This window comes from Rhinolophus sinicus, chromosome 13 (genome assembly GCF_057876585.1).
Source record: "Rhinolophus sinicus isolate RSI-liver-muscle chromosome 13, RSI-T2T, whole genome shotgun sequence".
In the NCBI taxonomy this organism is placed as follows: domain Eukaryota; kingdom Metazoa; phylum Chordata; class Mammalia; order Chiroptera; family Rhinolophidae; genus Rhinolophus; species Rhinolophus sinicus.
The window spans coordinates 59,271,139-59,295,357 of NC_142513.1; the positions used below are offsets into that span (position 1 = coordinate 59,271,139).

A 24,219-nucleotide genomic window follows, 5' to 3' on the forward strand; every position below is an offset into this window, starting at 1 on the left:
TTTGGGCAGGGATTTGGCTAAACCTTGTAGTGTCTGACTGTGAGTTTAGGCCTAACATTCTTACAGGCTTCACAATTTACAAAATACACTATCATGCATTCATATATTACCTGGTTTAATTCCTCCCAACAACCCCAGGAGGTGGACATTTGGAAGGTAAAAAGGTGTCACAGAAGGCGATGGGTCACCTGTCCAGACAGGGTCTCCCGGGGAGGCAATCTGTAAGAGAAAAAGTTAATGGGGAGGTAGAGGAGAGTCCTTCTAAAGAAAAGGAGTAAACAGATGCTAAAAGGAACTCCCAACTGGAAACTGTCTGCAAATTCTGGCTCAGTTACACCCTAGCCGTGACCTTGGGAAGCTTTTTAACTTTTCTGTCCCTCAGTCTCAGCTATAAAATGAGGAGCAGAATACGGCATAGACCTGGCACATATGTTCATCATAGTGGGTCCATAAAAGTGAAAAACTGGAAACATCCCACAAGTCCAACAATTTGTTTAAACAAATTAAGATACATGCATACCATGGAATAATATCATTCTTTCTTTAAGATTGATAATGTGGGTGGTTAAAGAGAGGGAAAGATATTTGTGACATATTACTGGGCGAACATGGTTACAATTTGGTAGGTATAGCGTAACGCTATTTTTGTTAATTTTGTAAAAATAACATATTTACATGCATAGTCATTTGTTTAACATTTACTTTGTACAGTTTCATTATTATGTGCATTTACATGCAGATATGCGGATATAAAAGGTCCAAGGATATACACCACAATATAATGTCTCTACAGGGGGTTCCTTTTCAGTTTTGCTTAGCTGATTTTCAAATTCTTTCACAATGAACTTGTGTCACAAAGAAATAATAGAAGTGTAAAATGTTTACAATGCAGAACTGGAAGACTGGTGTCTGCCTGGATCCAGGGGGCATTTTGCTGGTGCCAAGTTCATCTGCAAGTTGCTTAGAGAATGAGGAACCCAAACAATGGACTAAGAGGTTTTGAGAGATTTAATTTGGGCTCTGGAGGAGTCAATAATCCCCTTCTTCCCCTCTCTCCCCCTCAGTGTGAACTTCTGTGCCTACTGCTCTCCACTGAGCAAACACAGCCAGGTACCTGCTCCCATGCGCCCTTCTGGATTTTACAAGGCCCACTCTCTTCTGATTCCTGTTTGTTCTTCAGGCAGGCTACAGTTCCACTGATGAGGCCTTTGCAACCAGTCTTCACATTTCAGTCATGTTCCTGAGACTACACCCTTGCCACCTTGATCAGACATAGGAGTTCCCAATCCAGGCCACCTGTGGGGAAATAGGGCAGCTTTCAGTGAATGCTTCCTCCACAACCAGCTCATCATGTTTCTGCCATGGTGACTCATCCTGGTTTCAACCCAGAACATAATCTCATTTCTAGGTTGTGAGGGCATCTCTCTGTCACTCCCTGATTTATAAAAACAACGAATGAAAGCTACATACATGACATCCATGACATAACTGTATGTCAGATGTTTTCACCTCCATTTTACAGGTGAGAAAACTTTGACCTAGAGAGGTCAACTTTCCCAGGGATAATCAGCAAGTAAACCTGGGCCCTTAAGCATAAGATTGTTTCTGCAACCCAAGATCTTCTTACCTCCATTTGAAAAGCGAGGAAACTGAGTTTAAGTTATTCACTGAAGCTGTTATTCACCCAAGTTCATGAAGTTAGCAAGTGGGAGAGGCTAAAATTTGAACACCTCCCCGATACCCGCCCCCTGCTCCACTTACACCCTGTCACACTCCTCGCTCTCTCCTCCACTACTTGTGCCCGGATACTGTCCTCACTCCCCACTCCCCCACTTGTACTCCACACTCCAGCCAGTACTTGTGGCAGTTCCCAGCATCTGTAAGAATGTGCTCTCTTGCCCTGGGGGCTTTGGACAGCCTGTGCCTTCCCATGCATTTGCCTGGCACATGCCTACTCAGCTAGATGTAACCTCCTCTAGGAAGCCATCCCTGACCACACTAGTCCAAGTACCCTCTTAGGGGCTTCCTGGGTTCACCTCTGCATGCACCACGGAGCATTGTGGTTGCCTGTCTTCTTGCTGCTTCCCCTGCTGGTCTGCAAAGCCTGAGTGAGGACTGTATGTGCTGAGGGGCCTCAGCACCCAGCACAGCTGCAGGCACAGAATAGGTACTCAGTCAGCATTTGTTAAACGAATGCTTGACTATCAGAGCTGCGTTTGCCTTGTTTGAAGGAGACAGCTTAGGTGCACTAAGCAGGAGGATATAAAATGACGGAAATGTAGCTTCTGCATATCCTATTAAGAGGGCGTAGTGGGTAAATGCTCACTTTGGGAGGTCACCCAGGGCTCAGTGTGCTGATATTAAAACCACGGTGTCCTTGCTTAAGCAAAGTCTCAGGCTACTGTTTTCTCACTCCCAGTCAGAAACAAATCATGCTCTGAGTGACTGGAGTCGTAGCTCACAACACCAGGCGCTGGTTTAGGGTGGGGTGAGGGGCAGTGGCCTTGGGGCCCCAGTCTCTATAGGCCCAGGCCTCCCGGCTGGGGGGAGGGGTGACGAGTGGCAGGTCCGTCCCGGGAGGCTGCAGTCACTGGGGGAGAGACAATAGGGCTCAGCATCTGCTCCTCGCTGGGAGAAGGGACCCTCCAGTGAAAAGCCAGGGAGAGCAGGGAAGTGTGGGAGGAATTGATGAGAAGGGGTGGAGCCAAGGAGATGCAGCCGGGAGGAAGGAAGAGAAGGGGAAGGAAGAGAGGCGGGAGGCGAGAGAGGAGCCAGGCTTTCCTTCCTCTCCATGACCTGGTCCTGAGCGGCAGCCTCCTCAGGCATTGTTTCCTGCGGAAACTCTGAGGGCCCACGAAGACCTCACGTTTCTCCCCAGCCCCTGGCAGCAGCCCCAGTCCAAGTGCCAGGCATCCAGCAGGTGCTCAATACTTACTTGAGAAAAAGAGAAATGTGGCCAACTTTGCTCTGCGAACTTTTCCCCTGCCTTCTCCCCACTTCTCCGGAGAAGCTGAGGGCAGAGCAGGTCTTGGGAGCACGCCCGGGCGCCCCATGAATAATTGACCCTTCGTGGCGGCTCGGCCCGGCTCTGTCCGAGGACTCCGGCCCCGCCCAGCTTCGGAGTCAGAAGCGGCTCCCTCCGAGTGGCCGGCGGGCTGAAGGTTGGAGGCCGAGGGTCCGGCCTGCCCGGGAGCTGGGAGGAGGCCAGGCTGTGCGGAGCCCCCGCAGGGAGGCGCAGCCGCCTGACCCCCGCGCGGCGAACGGCCACGCCTCGGCGCCCCCAGCAGTGCGTCCGGGGCCGAGGCCCAGGCCCTGGGATTGGAGGGCCCACGAGGGCCCGACCCCGGCTTCCAGCCCCTTCCCCACTGGGCCCCGGCGCGCGCTCGAGTCCCGCGCCGCTCCCTCGAGCCTGGCTGTCCAGGGCTCCACAAACAGCTGTTTGAAGGCTCTTTTACAGTTCAGTGCGGTGCGGGGACGCCTGTTCCGAGCCCATCTGCCTACTTTAAAAATACAGGAGTAAAGAACACACCTAGGCTTCCACCTCAGGCCGGGGAGGGGCGACTGGGCGGCACCCGGCAGCCGCGCCCCCGGCCCCACTGACGCCCCTTCCCGAGGACGCCCGGGGCTTCCCTTGGGGCCGGGGGGCGCGAAGTCCCCCGGCCCCCTTTGTGCCGGGCCGGGCCCCCCATTTCCATGAGAGGCCCTGCCGCTCTCCCTCTCCTCCGCTTCAGTTCATCTTTGTTCCCCTTTTCTGAGGAGAAAAAAAGAGAGAGAAAGAAAAGGAGGAAAAAAGGCGTGACTTGATTTTCAAACGAAACTCCCACAGCAAACAAAACCCTTTTAGAGAAATAAGAAAGGAGGAAGAAGGAAGAAAAGAGGGAAGAAAAAAAAGGAGAGCGAGAAAGCCTCCAGGCGTTCCATTTGAGTGGGAGAGTTGAACCGAAAGGCAGAGAAAGAGAGGAAGAAAAAAATCCTCTCTGTGGTGGAAAGAGAAAAGAAAACTTGGGCTGACAGGAGGGGGGTGTGGGGGGGTGGAAGGAAGTGAGAAAACAAAAGAGAGATAAAAGGGCTGCTTTTCGGTCTCTCTTCCTCTGCGAGCTGGCTTAGGAGGAGCTGTTTTGCATCCCTTCACGTCAGCCCTGCCTCATTCCCTTCTTCCAGGGAGGGAGAGGGAGAGAGAGAGAGAGAGAGCGAGAGAGAGAGAGAGAGAGAGAGAGAGAGAGAGGATAGAGGGGCAGAGAGAGGGAGAGAGAGGGAGAGAGAGAGAGAGAGAGGGAGGGAGGGAGAGAGAGAGAGAGAGAGAGAGAGAGAGAGAGAGAGAGAGAGAGAGAGAGAGAGAGAAGCGGAGGGCGGGCGGCGGAGCAGGCGGCGGGCGCGCGTGGAGGCGGCAGCCGGCGCGCAGCAGCAGCCCGGGCGGTGGGCAGCCAGGAGCCCCCCGGCCCCGGCCCGCCGAGGGCCCCCGCGCAGGAGCCGCGCCCGGACCCAGGGTGAGTGTCCCGCGCGGCCCGGGCCCCGCAACCCCGGGCGGGCGGGCGGGCTGCGGCGGGGGCGCGGGGGTGGGTCGCTGCAGCCGCGCCGGCCCGCCCCCCGCCTCTCCCCGGGGACGGCCGCGCGCAGGCCCGCGCCGCGCTGCAAACATGTCGTCTTTCCCTTTCACTTCCACATTCCCTCATGCCGGCGAGCTGGAGGGAAAGAGGGAGAGATGGCGTCTGGGGGTAGGGGTGGGAGGAGGGAGAGGGGGAAGGGAGGGAGAGAGGAAGGGAGCGAGGAGAACGCGCGAGTGAGAGACGGAGAGAGAGAGGAAGAGAGAGAGAGAAGCAGAAATGAAAGGAAAGCGCCGCGGTGGCGGCAGCGGCGCGGGAGGCCCGGGCGGCGGCGGCGGCCCTGGGGCCCGCACGTGGGTGTCCCGGCGCGGGTGCGCTCCCCCCGCCGCCCGCCGGGGACTCAAAAGTTTCGCCCCCTCGCCGCGCCGCCCCGCCCCTCGGCTGCCCACAAACTTTATTCTCCTGGCGGGTGGGGTGGCCGCGCGTCCCCGCCACCCGGGGTGGGGGAGGGTGGAGCGCGCCGCCGGGGGTTCGGAGGGGGTCCCCGATAGCAACTGGAGGCGGTGCGCCGCGGGACCCCCGCGGGGTCGGCGTCGGGGCGCCCCGGCCCGGGACCTGTTGAAGACGCTCGCTGTCTGGCGGGGTCCTCACGGCCTGTCCTCAGCCTCCTGAGTCTCAGTCCCCCTAACTGGTCACCCCCTCTCAACGTCTCCTCGTGGTCATTTTCCTAATTGGACAGAGCTGAGCGGTGTGATCGTCGGCGTCAGATTAGGGGTCCTGAGGCTGCCAGGTGGGCGCGGGGGCCGGGGGGCCGTCGGGGCAGCCCTGCCTCCCCACCCCGGGCGCGCAGATCCCACCATTCCAGCCCTCTGCCACCGCCCCCCCAATCGCGGACTTGCTAAGTAGTGCGTGTCGGTTTTTTTCCAACTTGCCTTTTAAGATGACTTTTATGATCGCTGCCACTGCTTGCCTCCAGTCTGAGGTGTAGTTTGGGAAGATTTAAGAGGCCAGGGAGGTGCTTGCGTGGATTTTAACTAACCCCAAACGGTCATTAATGTCTCTCTAAGCTCCGCGATGGTTCTGGCAAGGCACAGCGGTAGCCTGGGTGCGTTTTCACAGGGATACTGAGAAGTGCTGGTCCTTCCCAGTCTCAGCGGTCCACTGACCATCCTCTGGGCCCTTCCTGGAGCTGGGGGCCGGGAGCCCTAACTGCTCAGGGCGCCTTCAGCGCCTTTATTTCTGTGCAAAATGGAAACTCCTAGCTGGCAACGACCTAGACGGGACACCAGTTCCAGTGGGCTCCTGGGAAATTTACAAAATTTTCCCACAGGTGTGAGGAGGACTTTGCACCTTTGGGGGTCACCCAGCCAACTTTGAAGCTGCTCTTTCTGCCCTGTCTTTGTTCCACGTGTAAGTAAAAAGAGTTCATTTCTGCCAAAGAAAGGGCCTGGGGGCCTGCATCCCTGTTTTGCCATCACCAGGGCCCTTCAAAGGACCTGCTGGGCCAGGTGGGAGGGGAAGAGAACCACCCCTAATTGTCATTAGACCTTAGAAAATGTATTCTCAATGTTTGTGATCAAAGCCGTGGGCCTGTCTGGTTTTGATTTTGGAGAATCAGTATGACTGTCCCTTTCTCATTTGTTTTAAAGTGAATGTTGTTTTCTAGAGCTTTTCGGGTGGTTTTCGTCAGCTGTCCCTCAGGCCATGTGTCACCCTGAGCCAGGTACCTGCCAGTCTTGGAACAGGACCTCTTAACTGGTCATGTATAGTTCCAGCCACATTAGTGCTCCAGTAAGCTGCAGAAGCTGGCTTTCCTGTGTGGAGGAGACATTGTAGTGGAGCTGCTTTCTTTTGGGTAGAGGGAGTTGGACATTTGGGTCTCATTTTCTTTCTTCCAGGCTCTCTTGGTTGCCTGTGTGCCCATGGAGGGAGATGCAGTGAGTTGAAGTGGGGGCAGAGGCTCGCTCTTCTCCTCAGACCAGATTCCTGGGTGAGTCCCTGTCCTGTGGTGTGTGGCCTGCGTTATCGGTTCTGTACTTGGGTCACTTCCATTCTAACCAGTGAGACTTAATTTTAGGCCAGCTGTCTAGAAACGAGGAGACAGGCCAGGTCTGGAATGGTTTTTGAGTTGGTGGAAGGGAGGCTAATGGGTCCACCAGAGATTTTGTACAACTTGTATTTTAGATTTGCCTTGTGGCCCAGAGATACTTCTATTGGAGTTGTGCCTAGAAAGCTCGAGTTTGGAGTTAGAAGGGAGGAAATAAATAAAGAAGGATTGCGGTGCCCCTTAGAGATGCCCCCTGATGGGCTCCTCATCTGCCTTGTTCACCCACCCCACCCCCCATCCCAGAGCAGGGGCTCATTTTGTTGAAATAAGGGATCTGTGTGAATCTGTTCAATCTCATGTTAATGGTGGTTGATCCCAGACCTTCGGCTTCAAAAGCCGGAAGAGGACCTTAAAGGTTGTCTAAAAGAAACCGAGGCATGAGACAGGCTCCAGGCCTGGGGTCCCACAGTAAGTGGCAGAGCCAGCGCTGGAACCTGAGCTTTCAGTGTCCACTCCCAGGGCTCTTTGCACAAGGCCGCTGCCTCTATTCCTGCTGGGAAACCCGAATCAAGCTCTGGCCAAGGAACGTGGTTGTGAGAACATGAAACCATGGGCTTAAGCTCCGTGCCTGAGACTAAATGGAGCGCCTTAGTTTTCAGCCGTGTTACACAAACTGTCCTGGAGGATTTGACGTCCGGGGTGACTGCTAGGGGGACCAGGAGCTTCTGGCTGTTTTAACATGGACCTCTTCACTGTCCACTTGTTCAGTGGGGCAGCACTTCAGTTGTCGGGCTGTTCCCAAGTCACACGGAGCACTTTCGGTCTGGAATACTTTCTTGATGCTTTGTACTTGTGATTCAGTTAGGAGTCTGGGGAGAAGATGGGATGTAAGGGCCAGAGACCTGAACGGATCTCTCTTTGAGGATTAGATCTCCTCCTAGAATGTCAGTTCTTTCTTTGTTCATGGCTAAGAGGCCTGGCCTACAGAGGGCCCCGATAAATACTTATTGAATAAATATTCTGGACATTAGGAAAAAGATTTCCCTCTTAGAAACAACCCACGTATAATACAAGGAGGCAGGGACAGGGAGGTGATTGATGGGAGCTGCAGTTTTGCAGTGAGTCATTGCTTCAAACAAGCGCCAGACAGGTAAGGCAGGAGGGGCTGGGGAGAGTAAGCCCTGAATGGGGTGGAGCCACTGGGTGGAGACTTGTGCAAAACAATAGGGCGGTCTCTAATGGACTGGATATGGGAAGAAGAAGAAGAATCATATATCTTGGGCCAGGCTTGGCTAAGTGCTTTATGAATATCATCTCCCTTCATCCATCGCAGCTGCTAGCTGCTATGTTGTTATTCCCATTTGGCAGATTGGGAAACTGGAGCACAGGGAATTAAGTAACTCGTCCAGGGACTCGAGCTGGTATCTAAACCCAGGCAGATTGACATCAAACTTCGCTTCTCTAGAATGACGATGAGGAGCTGGGCACTCAGAGCTTTGGACTTTCTCGAAAGGATGGCAGCAGAAAAACTTGAAAAGAAATTGTTGGTCTGCAGGGGAGTGAGGCTGGTCAGGGAGGGTGCACCCTGCTTCCTGTGCCAGGCTCCTCACAGTGCCCGAAAACCCTTCACCCAGTGAAGACTTTAAGGGGATGCTTATTTGGGGGAGCTTAACTATTCCCCAAGCAGAGTGGCTAGTACCAGATCGGCACTATTTTGCACTTGATAAAGATTTAGCAAAAAAAGATTTTTTTTTAAGTGCACTTTGTACCTTAAATTATGGTTGGCATGTACTTGAAAGTGGTGGTAATTTTAAAGCCAGATGTTGTCCTTGAGGCCTCCAGAAAGTGTTTCCTGCATGTGTAAACCTTCCTTTCCTGCTCCAGGATGCTGGTCCAGGCTGTTCCAGGCCATAATACTACCCTTTTATTGACAGTGTGTGATTTACCAGTTGCTGAGCTAGTCCCGTCCTCGTGGAGCTTGCAGTCTCCCTGGGAGACAGACATTAATGATTACACAAATACTCTTTAATTACAGTTGTTATAAATGCTTCAAAGGAAAAAGTACAGAGGCCAGGGGAGCTGCTGATCAGGGAGCACAGGGAAGGGAGGTGTTCCCGAAGAAAGGACATTTCAACAGTCACGTGAAGTGTGGGCAAAGAGGCTTTAACCAGGGTGGGGACAGTCCATCAACCTTGACGTAAACCTTTGCTCCTCTCTGTGATCCGAGCATCACTGTACGCTGCGAGCTTGTTAGAAATGCAGAATCTCAGGCCCCTCAGCACACCTGCTGAGTCTGCATTGGAACAAGAGTCCGGCACAGGGTAAAGTCTGAGAAATGCTGATGGACTCAAAGTACCGAACTGGGACGTTCTTGGCTTTGCTGGGAATGAATTGGGTGACATCGCACAAGTCACTTCTTAGGGTAACGAGGGAATGAGATCAACTCACAAGTTCCTTCTGGCTTCTCTGATCTCTGGTTTCTGCTGCTTTGTGCAGCCACTGAGTTTACTGAGGCCCTGGGCTTACCCAGCGTCCACCTCTGAGATGCCTCTGGTCCGTGCTCTGGGATGACTTCAGGACGCACTGAAAAGGGGCCAGACCATCAGAGCTTTGGGGAAAGATCAGAATAATTCACAAAAAGCATGTGGAATTTTGTTGCACACAGAGAGACTGTGTTAGGGCGACCCAGGAGGATTTGGCCTGAAGAGAGGAAAACTGGCCAGAGTCAGGGGCCTTGGGGAAGAAAGGTGTAACATGTCTGTCAAAAGGAGAACCCAAAATGAGGGCGGGAGGCACCTGCCCAGCGGTTCCGTGCATGTGAACATAATACTTTAGGAATTGCCAACGGAGTTTCGTCCCTGAGATCCTCACGTCAGTCTTTGTAGAGAGGACGTGAGGTCTGAAACCATGGGTCCTCCAGCCTTGCCGTCTGTGGGTGGGCTTCGGTGGCACCTGCAGCTGTGTAGGTGGTTACGTGCGTGTGCACTTTTCTGAGAAGATCCATAGCTCTCACCAGCCTCAAAGGGGTCTGTGGCCTCCCAGAACTAGGGAACAGTGCTTTTCTTGATGAATCTCCTCCAGCTCTTTTATCATACGGCACTTACTGTGTGTCAGGCACTATTCTAAGCACTTTCCATCTATTAGCTCATTTACAGTAAGAAACTTTCCAGAAGTCATGCACCAAGTGTCAGAACCAGGATGGCACGCCGGCAGTCGGCTGCAGAGTCCCTGCTCTCAGAGCCCACCTTAGTACCAGGGCAGGTGGGCCTAGGGGGCAATGCTTCTGGGTAGAACAGAAATGGAGATTACAGAGGCCCCCACTTTACAAGTAAGCATCTCCCAATGGTTCACGTGTAAAACAGGAAGGATTTCCCCAAGGAAACACGTTATGAATAGCACCAAGTTGCCAGGCTAGCCCGTGAGAGCCTATGTCTGTTGGGCCCAACTCATGCTTGTTTGCAAAGGGGAAAAAAAAAAAAAGAGAAAACAAGACTGCTTCAGTCTTACAAGCTAAATTAAAAATTCTACAATTGGTGTTTGAAGAATTGCAGTGTCAAATAAGGGGCGTGGGTGAAGTGGTAGCAGGAAATTGGGGTAGATTCTGAGAGGGGATTAAAGAAGGTTAAAGGCCAAAGCAGAGCCAAATGTATGTCGAATCAGCAGCTTCAAAAAGTAAAATAACTGGTTTTTATTACTTACTAATTAATGTGTGTAGCTCACAGACCTGACCCTTCCCCCATCCCTAGTGCCTTACCCCAAGTACAGAGGCCTTTTGTCTTCTCTTTTATTCATTTCTGTGCTATTTGAATTTTTATCAGTATGTATTATCTTCAAAATCTATATATTTTCAAATGGAGGCAAAGGACTATTAGAAGTGGGTTGACCTCTGGGGGGGAGGGGTTCTGTCTTCTGCCACCATCATCATAAAGGACTTTCTGATATTAAATATATATGCTCTATTGTGTGTGTGTATTTTGGGAATACTGAGAAAACGATTGGAAATGTGAGGATTTTCAGTGCAGGCGGAAGCTGAGAATAAGGGATCACATTGCAGCCCAACTGCCTTCGCTTTCTTCCTTCCCTCCCCGCCAGGGTGTAAGAAATAGAAAATCAAAATCAGGTAAGAATTAGCACCGCAGAAAGCAGGAATGCCCACCCTCCCGATTTACACCGGAACCCAGCTTCTCTGAAGACTCTTGGTGATGTGTGGTTTGCCTTCTGGGTGGTGTCTGAATGCCATCTCTGGCCCTGTCCTGTTTCCAGTGGGGCTGCAATGGAGGGGCTTCCAGATGGGGAAGATGGTCCTGCGTGTGTTGGGGGTAAAAAGCACTTGCCAAACTTGAGCGGTGGTTTTATGCGCCCCCATCAGAGTGTCCTCCCAAGGACCATGTCCAAGCCGGCCTCTCAATAAGCATCAGGTACCCTTTGGAGACTGGTGGTGCTGGGTGGCGAACCCCACCCTGTGACGTCGATCCTGGGACCCCCCAGACCCTCAGCCGCACCTCCTGTCCATTCACTAGCTACAGACCCCAAGACCACTTGTGGACTTGGGAGCAGGTCACCTCTGAAATTCTGAACTCTTAAGGGTCCCTCCACTGCACAGCCCTGCCCACCCCTGCCCCAAGCTGGGCCTACTCTCCTGGGCCACACCCCCACCATCAGCCCCAGCCCTGGTTCGCAAGTCCTGCCCTGGCCACCTTCCTAGAGTTGAGCACCCCATATCCTCCTGTGCCCCAGTTCCCCACTACAGCGACGGACACACCTGCCTCCCTCCCTTTTGGCCCTTCTTCTCTCCGGCCCCCTCCCACCTCGCTTCTCTGCACCCTAGGACTTCACAAAGAAGAGTCCACGCTTCTGTCCCTACGTCCTTTCTCCCCCTCTCCTCTCCAGCCCCAAAACAGCAGAGTGTATTTCACCCCTCACCCTGACCTGCTCTCCCAGAAGTCCCAAGCCACTTCCTGGACACACCCCATGGCCCATTTGGTGGCCTCTACTTTGACTTCTTCATGGCAGGTACTGTTGTGGAGAGTCTTGCCCCCAGTGGATTCTGGCTCATCACTCTGGGTGTTTCTCAGACCTCTTGATCCTGCTTTTTCTCCCACTCCCTCCTCTCCTGGCTGCACTTTGGTACCTGGCTTCCCTTCCGTGTGTATGGTTTCAGCCTGTGCAGTGAGGACTCTTGGCCTGTGTCCCAGGCCTCTTGTCGCCTGTAAGCAGCTTAGAACTGGGTTTACATTTGTTATAGCTTTGGATATATATGGATTTCTTTGTGCCATCTTATTTTATGCTTTCTGTTTCTTCTTTTTCTGAATCTTTCTTCTCTGTTCATTCTTTCTTTTAAATTGATTGAAAGTTTTTTTTCCCTTTTCTTCCCTCCAATTTTTTCTCTGTGCTGCTTTGGAACTTACACATTCTGAATAAGGGTTTAAAGTCAGTTGTTGTGTATATCTTTTTTCAAGCAAAGAGAGGACCTTGGAATGCTTTATATAAAGACGCTGTTGTCCCTCTCGTGTTCAGTTGCCATAGAGTGGATTAGCTGCATCTTCTTTCTCTCTTTAATTCTACAAACTGGACGTCATTTTTGATGTTCTATATGTTATTTCTGATGTATGTTAGATCTTATTCTGTCCTTTATGTCTCTCAATGCCTTTTTCAATTTCAGTCTTCTGGTTTTTTGTGGTGTTTCCTGGGTAAGTTTTTATTTGTCTTCCAGTTCACTAATTCTCTCTTTAGTTATCTCTAATCTTCTGTTTAGCCCTTCTATGAGGCATTTTTAGGATCAATATTAACTCACAAATTTTAATATATTTGATGTGTTTTAATCCATGCTGTTAATATTTTTGATTCTCATCCTTTGAGATTTTCATTTGGATGATTATATTTTTTTATGTCTGTGTTTTTATTTTATCCTTCTCAAGTATGCCTGATCTATTTTTTTTTAAATATGCTCTTATTCCTTATTTGTCTTTAATTCCTCATTTTATTTCCTTCATCACAGTAAGCATACTTATTTTGTATTCAGTATCCAGTAATTCCAGTATGTGAAGTATTTGCAGGTATAATTCTGTCGTTTGATGCTTCTGCTGATTCCCACTCATGAGGGCTTATTCCCTTATGTGTTTTGTGATTTTTTAATAGTGAGTTGATATCTGTTAGAGTTCTATGTGTGAGAATTCTTTCAGCTATGGGAGCGGAGTACATTCTCCCATGGGTGATATGTTGCCTTCTGCCAGATGCCTGAAGGCCCTGCACATGGGTCCCTTTATTTATAATTCTTAGCTTGCAGTTTTGAAGGCCTCCGTCCACAGCTAACACTAAGCCAGATTTCTTCTTTCCTGATTATGTACCAGTAGACACCCCGCTTTGGCCCCATTGTTCCTTTATTGCCAAATGCCTTCTCCCCATATTTGGACAAAGCCCTAGTCATGCCAGGCCCAATTAAAAACGACGTATCTTCTGGCCTTTTCCATGCCACCCCTTGCAGCATTACCCCGACTTTCCGTATTCATTGGCCGCTATTGCCTTACCTCTTAGTCTGTAGGTGTGCGTGTTCAGACCCTGCGCTGGACTCGGACCTTCTTGAAAGCTCAGGGCTGTGTCATTTATTTCTGGAGCCCCAGTGCCTGACTCACTGTTGGGCAAAGCAGCTGCTTAATAGATATTTATTGATTGAACAGAATTTATGCTAAAATCAATACTTTTCTTCTTCTTGAATAGTAATAAAAAAAGAATCACAAACACTAACCTGCCCCGTGATCTGGAACAAGACCAGTTCACCTCTTTGGATCTCAGTGTCTTTAGCTATAAAATGAAGGGGTGCTTCTGAGATCTCCACTTGCTCTAAGATACTGAGATTCAGCGTCACTTGTATGACTGGCATGGCTCACAAGTGGAATGAAGAAATGGGAGGGACATGGAGAGAAAGAGCGTGATTCTGAGGTAACGGGGCGTGATTTGGAAGAAAGGAAAGAGAAGGGGGACTCAAAGATAAATTAATGTGAAAGAAAGATGGCATTTAGAAATTTGTGACCATTAGACAACTTGATGGCTGTCTAAATAAAAAATGAGCACATTGTCACAAAATAAATTTCAGATGGATTAAAGATGGTAAATATATATATAAAAAAATGAACTCGGGAAAATACTAAGTCTGACTTAAAACCCAGAAGCCAGAAAAGACTAGTATATTTGACCCTACACAGGTAAGTTATTGCTGTGTGGCAAAATCATCATAAGCAGAGTCTAAGAGTCTCCTAGTTCTCAAAACTAGGAAAATAGTATTGTAACATATCAGAGAAAGAGCTAATTTCCTTAATATCTGAAGAACATCTACAAATCAATAAGAAAAAGACCAGTGATCCCACTTTTCAAATGGGCCAAGAACATGGATGGTTTACAGAAAAGGAAATATAAATGGTTTATAACCATATAAGAATGGGTTCAACCCACTAGTAATAACAGAAATGCAAGTTTAACTCTACCATGGAGAAGTGACAGTGGGAACAAATACTCTCATAATTGTTGACCCAGTGTCAGTTGGTACAACCTGTGTAGAGAGGATTTTTGACGATACTTATTAAAATTAAAAGTGCATAAGTAATTCTGGGAATTCCTCTCCCAGATATGTCGTACCCATGTGAACTGATTTTTCAAGATACTTCATTGCATCAGTAGAGAATCGGTAAATACAGTATCCTCTAACCATACAATGAAATTCTGTAGAAAAGAATGGGAAAGCTCCCTATGTACTCCTGTGGTCTCTGAAGTGAGAAAGTAAGGGACAGATGCCTGGCCATGCAGTAGCTGCACCGAGCTACCTGGGAGCGTAGTAAGGTTGGTTTCCCATAGCGGGGACTGACTTTTCACTCTATCTTTTTCCGCATTTTGAATTTTGTTGTTAAAGAAGGAAAGGAGATTAGGGTGGAAAGGTAGGAGGGTGGGAGGGAGGGAAGAAGGATCTCACCTTTGCTCTGCATTTTCACACAGTTTATTTTAGTTACTTCGGGAGCAGGATTACCATTTCTATAGACCAAGAACCTGAAACTCTGAAGTCTGAAATGACTTGCTCAAGTTCACGGAGAGAGCCTTGGAACCTGGCATGGAATCCCGTTCTCATGTCAGAACCACTGGGCTCCTCTCTGTAGATCAGAGTGTTCTTGTTTCCTTCCTTTATTTTTAACTGCCATCTTGTAATGGCTGTACACGGAGGCCTACATCCAGCCCTCCCAAGGAAGTGAATGTAAAGTTCCACCTCACTTCCTCCAGCTGGCTTGCCGGCTCACAAGTGTGTACAGGGCAAAACTCAGGCGGTAGGTGGTGGAGCCAGCCCAGACCCAGGCAGCCACATCAGACGCAATGAAGAGCTTTGGGGATGAGCTTTGCAGTCTTCCCTTTGAAGTTCCCAGCTTTTATCAGAGTGTCTGAACCTTAACATTATTTCAAGGGAGCTTTTATTACTGCCTGTGAACTGGCCTCAGGTAGGAACCAGCTGCCACCAGGTGTCGAGGGAATACTTCACTTTGTTTCATGACGAGGAAGTTTTCAGGGCTTGAGGTACTGGGAAGATTCTGGAAGAAAAACTTTTTCTGTGTTTCTATCCAGAGGTGCAATCAGATGGCATCTCTTTAATTAAAGGGAGGAAGAGGTGCTTTTTGTGTTTTAGGAGTTTTTTTGCCTCACAGAAACACCTGTGCTGTTTTCAAAGTACGGTATTGCCTGCTTCCTCTTTGCTGAAGCGAAATGCTGTACGGAGAACAAAGCTAAAGGCGCTGGTCATATATAATACAAGGCTGTAATTTATAGGACACAGCTTCACCCTGGGAAAGAATCTGATGTCTTTAAGAGATACGAAATCATCCCGCACCACCTGTCCTCGTGTGCGGTGTCATATTTATTTTGTAAGTTGGAGTCATCGTCTCTTAAGAAAGCGGCAGAGCCCTTCGGGGCAAAGGAAGGAGAAAGCTCGTGGGGCTGGGAAGTCTTCAGGATCCATGGGCCTGCGCTGGCCCATCCAACACCCCGCCCTGTGCTACTGGCCTCTTTACCAGGAAAGCATCCTAATGACCCCCACCCCCGTCCACTTTGATTTGTTTGGCCAATGAAAGTGGAAGTACTTGGACGTCACAGAGCTGTCCCCTGGTAAAGTTTGCACCCAGCCATTTGCTAAATGCACGAGTGGATGGGACGCGCCCAATGACTGTTTCCCACGTGGATGGATTTTGATGTTGGAGCACAGACTTGACAGCTTTTGACCATAAAGAGGACTGGAGAGATCCAGACGTCTCCCGTTGCTCCTTGGGTTTTCCTGACACTTGAATACTTAATTCCATGCCCTGTGGAATTTTTCCTTCCTTGAGCTCTCGGTCCTCTCTTACACACAAGCCAGCTTCTGTAAATGGTACACTGTATATATCTTAACACCTCCTGCGTGGTCCATTCCATCATCTATTAATGTTCTAGTTGGTTATCCTGGAAAACTTCTGAGTCAGATCAGCTGAGTTCTTTTGCTTCAGTTGTAGGATGTGTCAGAATCTCTCTTCTAAACCCCTATTTTGGGGCCTTTACGCCTTCGTTATAAAAATGCATTCCCAGTCGCCAGGTAGATTATCCATTCTCAGCTCTGGACCTGGTCTCTTTTTCTCTCCCCTTTGAATTCATTGTCGGAAGAGATGGCCGTTGTCCTTTCCTTGATCAAGGACAAAAGTCACATTTGTTTTGCCTTTTCGCACCTTGGCCCCTCTGCCCGCTCCCTTCTCCCTGTCTCAGTGGCAGTTACTGGAAGGACCTGGACAGAAATTTGGGTCCTGGGTGTCCTGGGGCACCTGGCCCCCTGCTAGGAGCTTCACCCCTCTGTACTCACTAGGCTCTCCTGGAAGATCTCACTTCCTTGTGACTGGAAACCACCTCTTAGTCCTTGAAAAACAGTCGTAGGTGGTTTTAAGATGTCTCTGTCCAATTTTTTGTTTCTGTTTTTCAATCCAGTTCAGATATGAATGTCCACGGAATGAACAGTCTCTTGGATCTTGGACCTCTTCCTTTTGTTTTTTAGAAAATAGCTTTTATTGATTTCTTTTCCTTGTTACAAAGAGATTTATGATTGTTGCAGAAAATTTAAGAAACAAGCAAAAATAAAAAATAAAAAACACTTATAATTGTTAATAGTTTAGTATATTATGTATACTGCCAGCGTACATTTTTTTAATTTAAAAAAATGAAATCATCCTGGATATGCCATCTTGTTACTTTTCTCTTTTCTTTTTGTTTTGCTTTTACTTAACGATGTGTGTTATTAAAATTTCCATTGGATTAAATGTTCTCCTCCAAGTCACTTTAAAGGGTTGCATAGTGTTCTTTTGAACAGATGGGCCATAATAATACATATTTAAGCAGCCTCCCACATTGAGGTTGTTTCGTCTCTTTCTCTTTTATAAAGAGTTCTCTGGTGGACATCCTTGGGCATTTTTGCCCACAGCTTTGATACATTTCTAGAAGAGAATCACTGGGCCGAGGACATATTCTACCGTGTTTCCTCGAAATAAGACCTAGCCGGACCATCAGCTCTAATGCGTCTTTTGGAGCAAAAATTAATATAAGACCGGGTCTTATATTACTATAATATATAAGACCCAGTCTTATAATAATATAAGACTGGGTATAATATAATATAATATAATATAATATAATATAATATAATACTGGGTCTTATATTAATTTTTGCTCCAAAAGACACATTAGAGCTGATTATCCGGGTAGGTCTTATTTTCGGGGCAACAGTAGAGGCTCTGGATTTAGAGGGTTAAATTGCCGTCCAGAAACGTTGCATAGTATTTTTTGTTCCTTTTGGGTGAATACCAAGTCTTATTCTTTGTGGTACGTTTTTAAGACATCATTTTCCAAATGTTTCCCGCATGTTGGTTAAGAGTGACTGGCCGGGTAAAGGCCTGAGGGACCCAGCACACAGCTGTCCTGGGAAGGAGAACCTCCCATGCTTGCTTTTTGTGTACAGGGGTCTCGAGGGCTGAGGCCAGAGGCCTTTCTGGCCTCTTCTGACTGTAGGCAGCTGGGTAGAGAAATCTCACGGTGCCACCCTTAGGGTGCCTGGGGCAGAGCTGGCTTCGAGGATTCCAGAGTCTCTCAGAGAATTTAGGCTGGTCTTTCCTCCAAGGCTGTGCTCATAAAACAAATGTCTGCCCTGCCTCCAGAGTCCAGAACTGGTTGTCCCTGGTGGGCTTGGTGTTGGTACAGGGTGGTGAGGGGCTGGAGGGTTTCCTGTGCAGACATTAGACTGTCCCCGACCCAGGTCCTGCCTGCGCAGGGCACTGCTTCTGCCCAGACCTGCAGCCTTTGCAGCCCAATGCTTCCATCACTGCCCTGGGGAGGCGACGGGACAGGAGGGGGTTTGATGGAATTGCGGAGGAAGTAACATTTGCTTAGGCTAAATCGGGTCTTCCTGTTCCATTCCTCGCTTGCACGCCCTCCTTTGTGTGCTTCCTCTTCATGGCAGCGCATTCTTCAGGGTAGTGGGTGAGGCCTCTGAGGACCTTCCCTACTTCTTAGCTCTTTCCTTTCCTCTGCACTCCTGGTGACACCTAGGCTGGCTTGGCTCAGCTGAGCCCATCACTGTGGTGCACGCACCTCCGCTCTGTCGCTACATCCGCTCTGCTCTGGCTCCGGGCCCTATCACCATCCTGTCCAGGTGGTCGAGTCCCAGCCAAGGCCCAGTCCCAGCCAGCCCTGCTTTCTCAGGCCTGGTAGGAAGGCCATGGGCTCATGGAGGCCCGAGCTGCCTGCCTCCCCCCACCCCGAGAGACGCAGTGTGCCAGCTGCTGCCCGTTGGGTTACAAACGACAAAAACACAAAACCCAGCCCCCTGAGATGAGGGACGGTTTGGTTTCTATGAACCAGACGACTCCTGTGCTGGAAATGAGAGGCACGGGCTGGGGGAGGGAGGCTGGAGGTTCCCCTGGGGTGGGCTTTGTTTAAAATTTAATATGCTCTTCCCTTCTCTCAACACACCAGCGAGGACGGCTTCTAGATGCTTTGTCATTTTAGCCCCGTTGTCTGTCTGGTGGAGGAGATCTCTTATCTGCTGGGCCCTGCCTCTCTTCCCTGAGAGCTCCATCCCCGTCCCACACACCCCCCCCCCTCCGTTTGTGATACGAGATTATAGATCCCATCCTGCAACCTTAGATTCCAATGAAACTTGTCACTTTGCTTCTTAGTCAATTAAGATTTGGGGGAAATCTTTGAATGGTGTGGAGCCTACCAAGGGCATAAGTGCTGGGCAACTGTGGAGTGTGGTCCGAGGGCGTGGCACTGCCCTTAGCCCTGTGGGGAGTGTTGGGTCCCAGGGTGAGGGTCTCGGGTCTGGGTGGCCTGAGGCAGAGTCAAACGTTTGCTCCCGTGTATGTGCGAACTTCTGACCTGCACCTTCTTGGCCTTGGGGAGCTCTGCAGGGCAAAACGTGCACTGAGCACAGAAACAGAGCTGCCCTTTTCCCCACAGGCAGGAGTGGATCTGAAAGATTGCTCCCCACAGAAGTGGGCCCAGAGGCCAGGGGAGAACCTTACTTCAGCCACAGAACTCAGCACCAGAGCCGTGGCTTCCTGTCTTGGCTTGCCGTCTCCTAGCCTTGGTTTCACGGCTGTGACATGGGTTCATGGGCCCGCTTCCCATGGCTGTGCTTTGTGCTGTATAACACTACATGGTTCCCACGATCGCTTGTGAAGTCAGGGGAGAGACCCGCGCCATTCTGAATCCCCCTTTTTCTTACAAGTGTCCTTTATTCCTTTAGTCAATCAGCAAACACTTAGCAAGCACGTAGTATGTGCTAAGCGATGGCATGAGAAACATGGTCTCTGTCCCCAGCGAGCCCTCCCCCAGAGGGGTTTTGGGCGTGTAAACAAGAGCACAGGCTCTGGCAGTTGACCTTGGGTTGAAAATTGCAGTTTTTTTGAGTGGAACTCAGGTCATGTTGAGGAAGAAAGAAAATAAGCCCGCATGGGTCATCCACAATAGTTGGATTTCACTATTTTTCTCTTTGAAGGAAAACTCTGCCATCACAGTAACGGGGTATATATGTATGTGTGTGTGGGGGGGGGTTAGAGTGAGGAGCATGGAGGGGTGAGGGGGGTTCTCCTGGGTGCACCCCGGGAATGAATTTCCTCCTTCAGGGTCCAAGTGACTGTGGCTTCCTCACAGACCGATGGTCTTTAGGTGTCAGCGCTGTTTTGGGTCCAAATCCCATTTTTCTTGGTGACTTCCTTACCTGTCTGTCCAGGGAGAATCTTTGCAAAGACAGAGCTCAGGGCAGAAGATTTCTGTCGCCAAGCCTTAGGCAAATACACATTTAAAGAAATCTCATTAATAAACTAGTAAATCTTACGCTTATATAGAACATTTGGAAATCCAAAAAAATGTAAAGAAACTGAAAATTGCCCGTAATCTCCCCAACTAGGAATTACCAACACTGTTTAGTACCTTTACATATTTCCTCATAGTCTTATCCGATGCACATATGTAAATATACTGTATTTTAAACATGGTTACGAGCATATTGAACTTTATAGTCTTTTCATTTTTTTGTCTGACAGAACATTATGGCAAGCAAACACTTTTAAAAAGCACTTGGGCTTTGCAAGCGAGCTTATGCTTTGCAAACATTTCCGTCAGCCACCGGTATCCAACTGTAAGAACGCACGTTCTACCCAAAACAGAAATTGTGCCAATCCAGGAGGTCTTTGATCACCAGGCAGTAAACCAAAATATTGTAAATTTAAACAGACGAAAACTAAAACCCAACCACTTGAAAAAAATTTAAAACGCTCTCCTAAGTGGCTATTGGGTCAAAGAAGAGCTAAGGTATATAGTGACAAATATTTAGAAAGCATTGAAAAGCAGAATGCCATGTAACCAAACCTATGGGTGACAGCTGGCGCTATTCTCATAGCCTTAAATGCTTTTATTTTTAAAAAGGGGGAGAGAAAAAGAATAAATCAAGCATTCAGCCTGAGATCTTAGGAGAAAAAAAAACAAACAGAATAAAAAACAGCCCCTAAGGAAAACAGAAAGAAAAAAATAGTAAAGATGAAGGCAGCAATAAATGAATTAGGAAACAGAAACAGTGAAATTAGCACAGATATCCAAGAGCTGATTCTGTTTTTAACCAAACAATAAAGGAAACTAACCTCTGGCAAATCTATGTGAGAAATACAAGAGAGAAAAGAAGAAGAAAAAAAAAAGGAATGAGAAAGGGGACATGGCAAGAGAGAGATTTTTAAAAGTAAAAATGTATGCACAATAGACGCAACTTTGAAAATCTCAGTTAAATGAATGCATTTCTGAAAATGTACATGTTGCTAGCTAAGAAAAAATTTACTATCATTATCAAAGTGATGTCCCCTCTACCCAAACAAGACACTGGTTCCACGTGTTTTTGCTAAGTAATTATTTCAAATTTGATGATACTAATAATGTTGAGCTATTCCATGGTTGAGCAAAAGATGGAGAGCTCTCCAATTCATTCTACAAAGCAAAATAAGCCTGATATTAAACATGGCAAAGAGACCATATTGAAGTATGCAAATGCTACGTCGGAAATAAAATTCAATATTATATTAAACAAGTCATCCACCATACCCCAGTGGGGCAAGGGGGGGAGGACTGTCGATATTAGGAAAGCTTAATATAGTAACTACGTCACACTAATGGGTTAAAGAAGTGTAATAAAATCGGATTGATTCCAGTATATGCAGGGGAAAATTGCTTCAAATCGAGCAGCCATTTCTACCTAATCAATACACCCAAAAAAAGGAATAGGAGAGTACATTCTTAGCATGATTAAGAATATCTATTTCAAACCAATAGCCAATATTATAATTAACTGAAACATTTGAGGCATTCCGATTGGAACCAGTAACAAAATAAGAAGGCCTGCCAACACCATCACTGTTTACCTTTGATTTTGAAATACTCATCCACACCATAAAACTGAAGCAGAAATATAAAGAAGGAACCAAAGTAACAGCATCTACAATTTATACCAAATCGTGAGCTAGAGGTTAATTTCAAAAGTTTAGAAATTTTTAAAAAGTCATCAAAAAATTCAAGAGATTTGACTACCTTGGGAGGGCTATGAGAATTGTACAGAGCAATTGAAAGCCTGGGAGGAAAGATTTTATTATAAGACCCCTATAGGGTTAATATTTTAATTCTACCAAGATCTTCTATATATTGGTTTTACAATCAAGATTTAAACTGGAAGACAAAGTGAACAGACAATATAATTAGCAAGTAAATAATCCGGTGGTTAAGCTCCATGGTCAGTTCACTGTATGACAGTTACTATGCTGAATTCATATTTGTTGAACATATAAATGAATGCAATGCAAGTTTTTAAAGTATGATACCATTATTTTTAGCTTTTCAATTAGCAAGAGGTTTTTTTCAAGGTTTTATTATGAAAAATTTCAAATATGTAGAAAAGTTGAAAGAACAGTAAATTCTCGTACATCCATGACTAAATATAACAGAGACTAACATTTGCCGTATTTGTGTCATCTGTACATGTATATATTTTTCTCCTGACTTGTTTTGGAGTAAGTTGCAGACCACATATCACTTCTCCCCTGAATACTCGAGTTTGGGAATCCTAAATCTCCCAGAATGTAGCGGTCGGTTCAGAGGGTTTGGGAAGCTGTTGCCCTGTGCCCCACGGGTATCTCTGCAGATTGTCCTTGTGTTTGGGAAGGTATCTAGGAGTCACAGTCGTGACCTTCTGATATGTAAGAGGAAAGAAAGTGCACACTGATTGAGTTTCAGGCCCGCTGCTGGGTGTTTTCCTGGTGGTCTCCTATTTAATCCTCTCCACAACCGTATGGAGGCAGCCTTGTGCCCATTTTGGGGAAAATTGAAGTTCAAAGAGGTTAAGTAACTTGCCCAGGTACACACAGTGGCATTATTCAGCCCAGGCCTATCTGACACCATCGAATTACACAATATTTGTCTCTTCATCTTCTCTCTGCATGAATGCATGAAGGCATTTCGTGAGCAGGGTGGACACATTAGAAGCAACCGGAATATTCTTCATTGCAAGAACAGGCAGGCAAAAACGGTGATCTGTACCCTCATGTGAATTTCTGTGTTTGTGAACACGATTGTTGATTATGAACAAGCGACACGGCAAATGGCTTGTATCGTCCAGCAGGACACCAGAGGATACACTCCCTGGTCAAAACCTTCCTGAAGAGGCCCAGGAAGAAATAGATGGGAAGTGGTTGGGTTAGGGTGAGAAGGAGTAGTCATTATTTTTCTCTTCCGTCTTTTTCAAACTCTTTGCAATGGGTGGTTTTATTAATTTTGCAATAGAATTTTTTAATAAAAAAAAAAAGCACTTTATACCCGCATGACAGTTCTGTAAGCTCATGTGGGGAAGACTCTGCTCTGTTTGTTGTTGGTCTTTTATTTTTCAATGCCCAGCCCCACGCCTGGCATATTATGGACATAATGAAGGTGTTAGACGAGGGACTCGGCCCAGGAACACGTTTGCAGGGAGCTTCCATCAGCTGGTCTCCCCGAGAACAAGCGCGCGCCAGGTGTGTGTCATGGGGTGTGTCACGGGGGAGGGTATTTGTAGGGTGGTGAGCTCTCCATTTCCAACAGGAAGGCCCCACCATTGTGTAGAGGCCATTCTGGCCATTTAGCATCTCTGGGGCATTTAGTGCATCAGAACCATGCGGAACAGACAAACTCTAGCTCGTGTGGAATCAGATTTTATGTCATTCTCGGACTTTCAAAACTGATGATTTTATGAACCGCTTATTATTTGCTGAGTGCTTACTAGAGGCCAGGCTAAGTGCATTTACAAAACCATTCCCTCATTTAATTTTAACAACCATGAGAATTAGCAACGATGATCTCTATTTTACAGATGAGGAAAATGAGGCACAGAGGAAAGAGGCATGAGTTCCAGGGCAAGTCTTGGTTGGTTTTGCCGAGAACTTGACTTTCAGCAAATCGCAAGCCTTCTGGGCTTTAATCTCCTTGTCTGGAACAACAGCTGGCATTAGTGGAGTGTTTACTATGTGCCAGGCCCAGCTGAGTGGAGAATGTGAGTCCACCTTCAATAAACAAACAAACTGGATTCCTTCCACTGGTCTCTCTATGCCAGGGCTTTACACAGCACTTGCGCCAGCGGAAGAAACCCCGTTGGTTTTCTTTGGGCTTGTCTTACTCTTCCAAGACCAAATTTTTGAGCCACTGACCACACCCCATTGCTCCTGGCACTTATGCAGCAGGGGCATTTGCAGTGGTCCCACCAATGGTTACTCCCTGCTGGAGAGAGCTTATCAAAATACATTTCCCAGTGTCCAGCCCCAAATCCTCTGGATCTGGGGAACACCCATGAGTCCATCTTAGATTACCTTCAGCTAGCTGCCAGTCTTGTTGTGATCAGCTTGAGCCAACCGTGAACTGTTACAGTGGCCCTTTTCTCCTGAGACGGCACCTGCAAAGGCTTGGGCTGGTATAAACCAAAGCCCACTTTCGTGTGGAAGAACCCAACAGAGTTATGGACGTGGTTAAGGATTGCAAATTTTGTGCTCTACACTGAGCGCTTGCGTTTCTCATTGA

General features: G+C 48.0%; 2 protein-coding genes across 10 annotated transcripts in view; one reads left to right on the forward strand and one right to left on the reverse strand.

Annotated features, from left to right (window-relative positions):
- The window catches only part of ARPIN (actin related protein 2/3 complex inhibitor), a 48,159-nt gene extending 43,940 nt beyond the window's left edge, over positions 1-4,219 (reverse strand). Inside the window, exons 1-4 of one of the 6 annotated variants that reach the window (XM_088789369.1) lie at positions 2,936-4,219; positions 2,037-2,150; positions 1,115-1,296; positions 111-219 (exon numbers count right to left, since the gene is read on the reverse strand). The gene's annotated coding sequence lies outside the window, so the exon portion shown is untranslated. Of the gene's footprint in view, positions 1-110; positions 220-1,114 lie in introns of all 6 variants that reach the window. The other 5 variants (XM_088789368.1, XM_088789370.1, XM_088789367.1 and 2 more) reach the window with 5 other exon arrangements.
- A 123-nt stretch (positions 4,220-4,342) lies between these two features.
- The window catches only part of ZNF710 (zinc finger protein 710), a 50,090-nt gene continuing 30,213 nt past the window's right edge, over positions 4,343-24,219 (forward strand). Inside the window, exons 1-3 of one of the 4 annotated variants that reach the window (XM_074317715.2) lie at positions 4,351-4,487; positions 5,875-5,954; positions 6,443-6,534. The gene's annotated coding sequence lies outside the window, so the exon portion shown is untranslated. Of the gene's footprint in view, positions 4,488-4,756; positions 5,335-5,874; positions 5,955-6,442; positions 6,535-24,219 lie in introns of those variants that run through there. The other 3 variants (XM_074317717.2, XM_074317720.2, XM_074317716.2) reach the window with 3 other exon arrangements.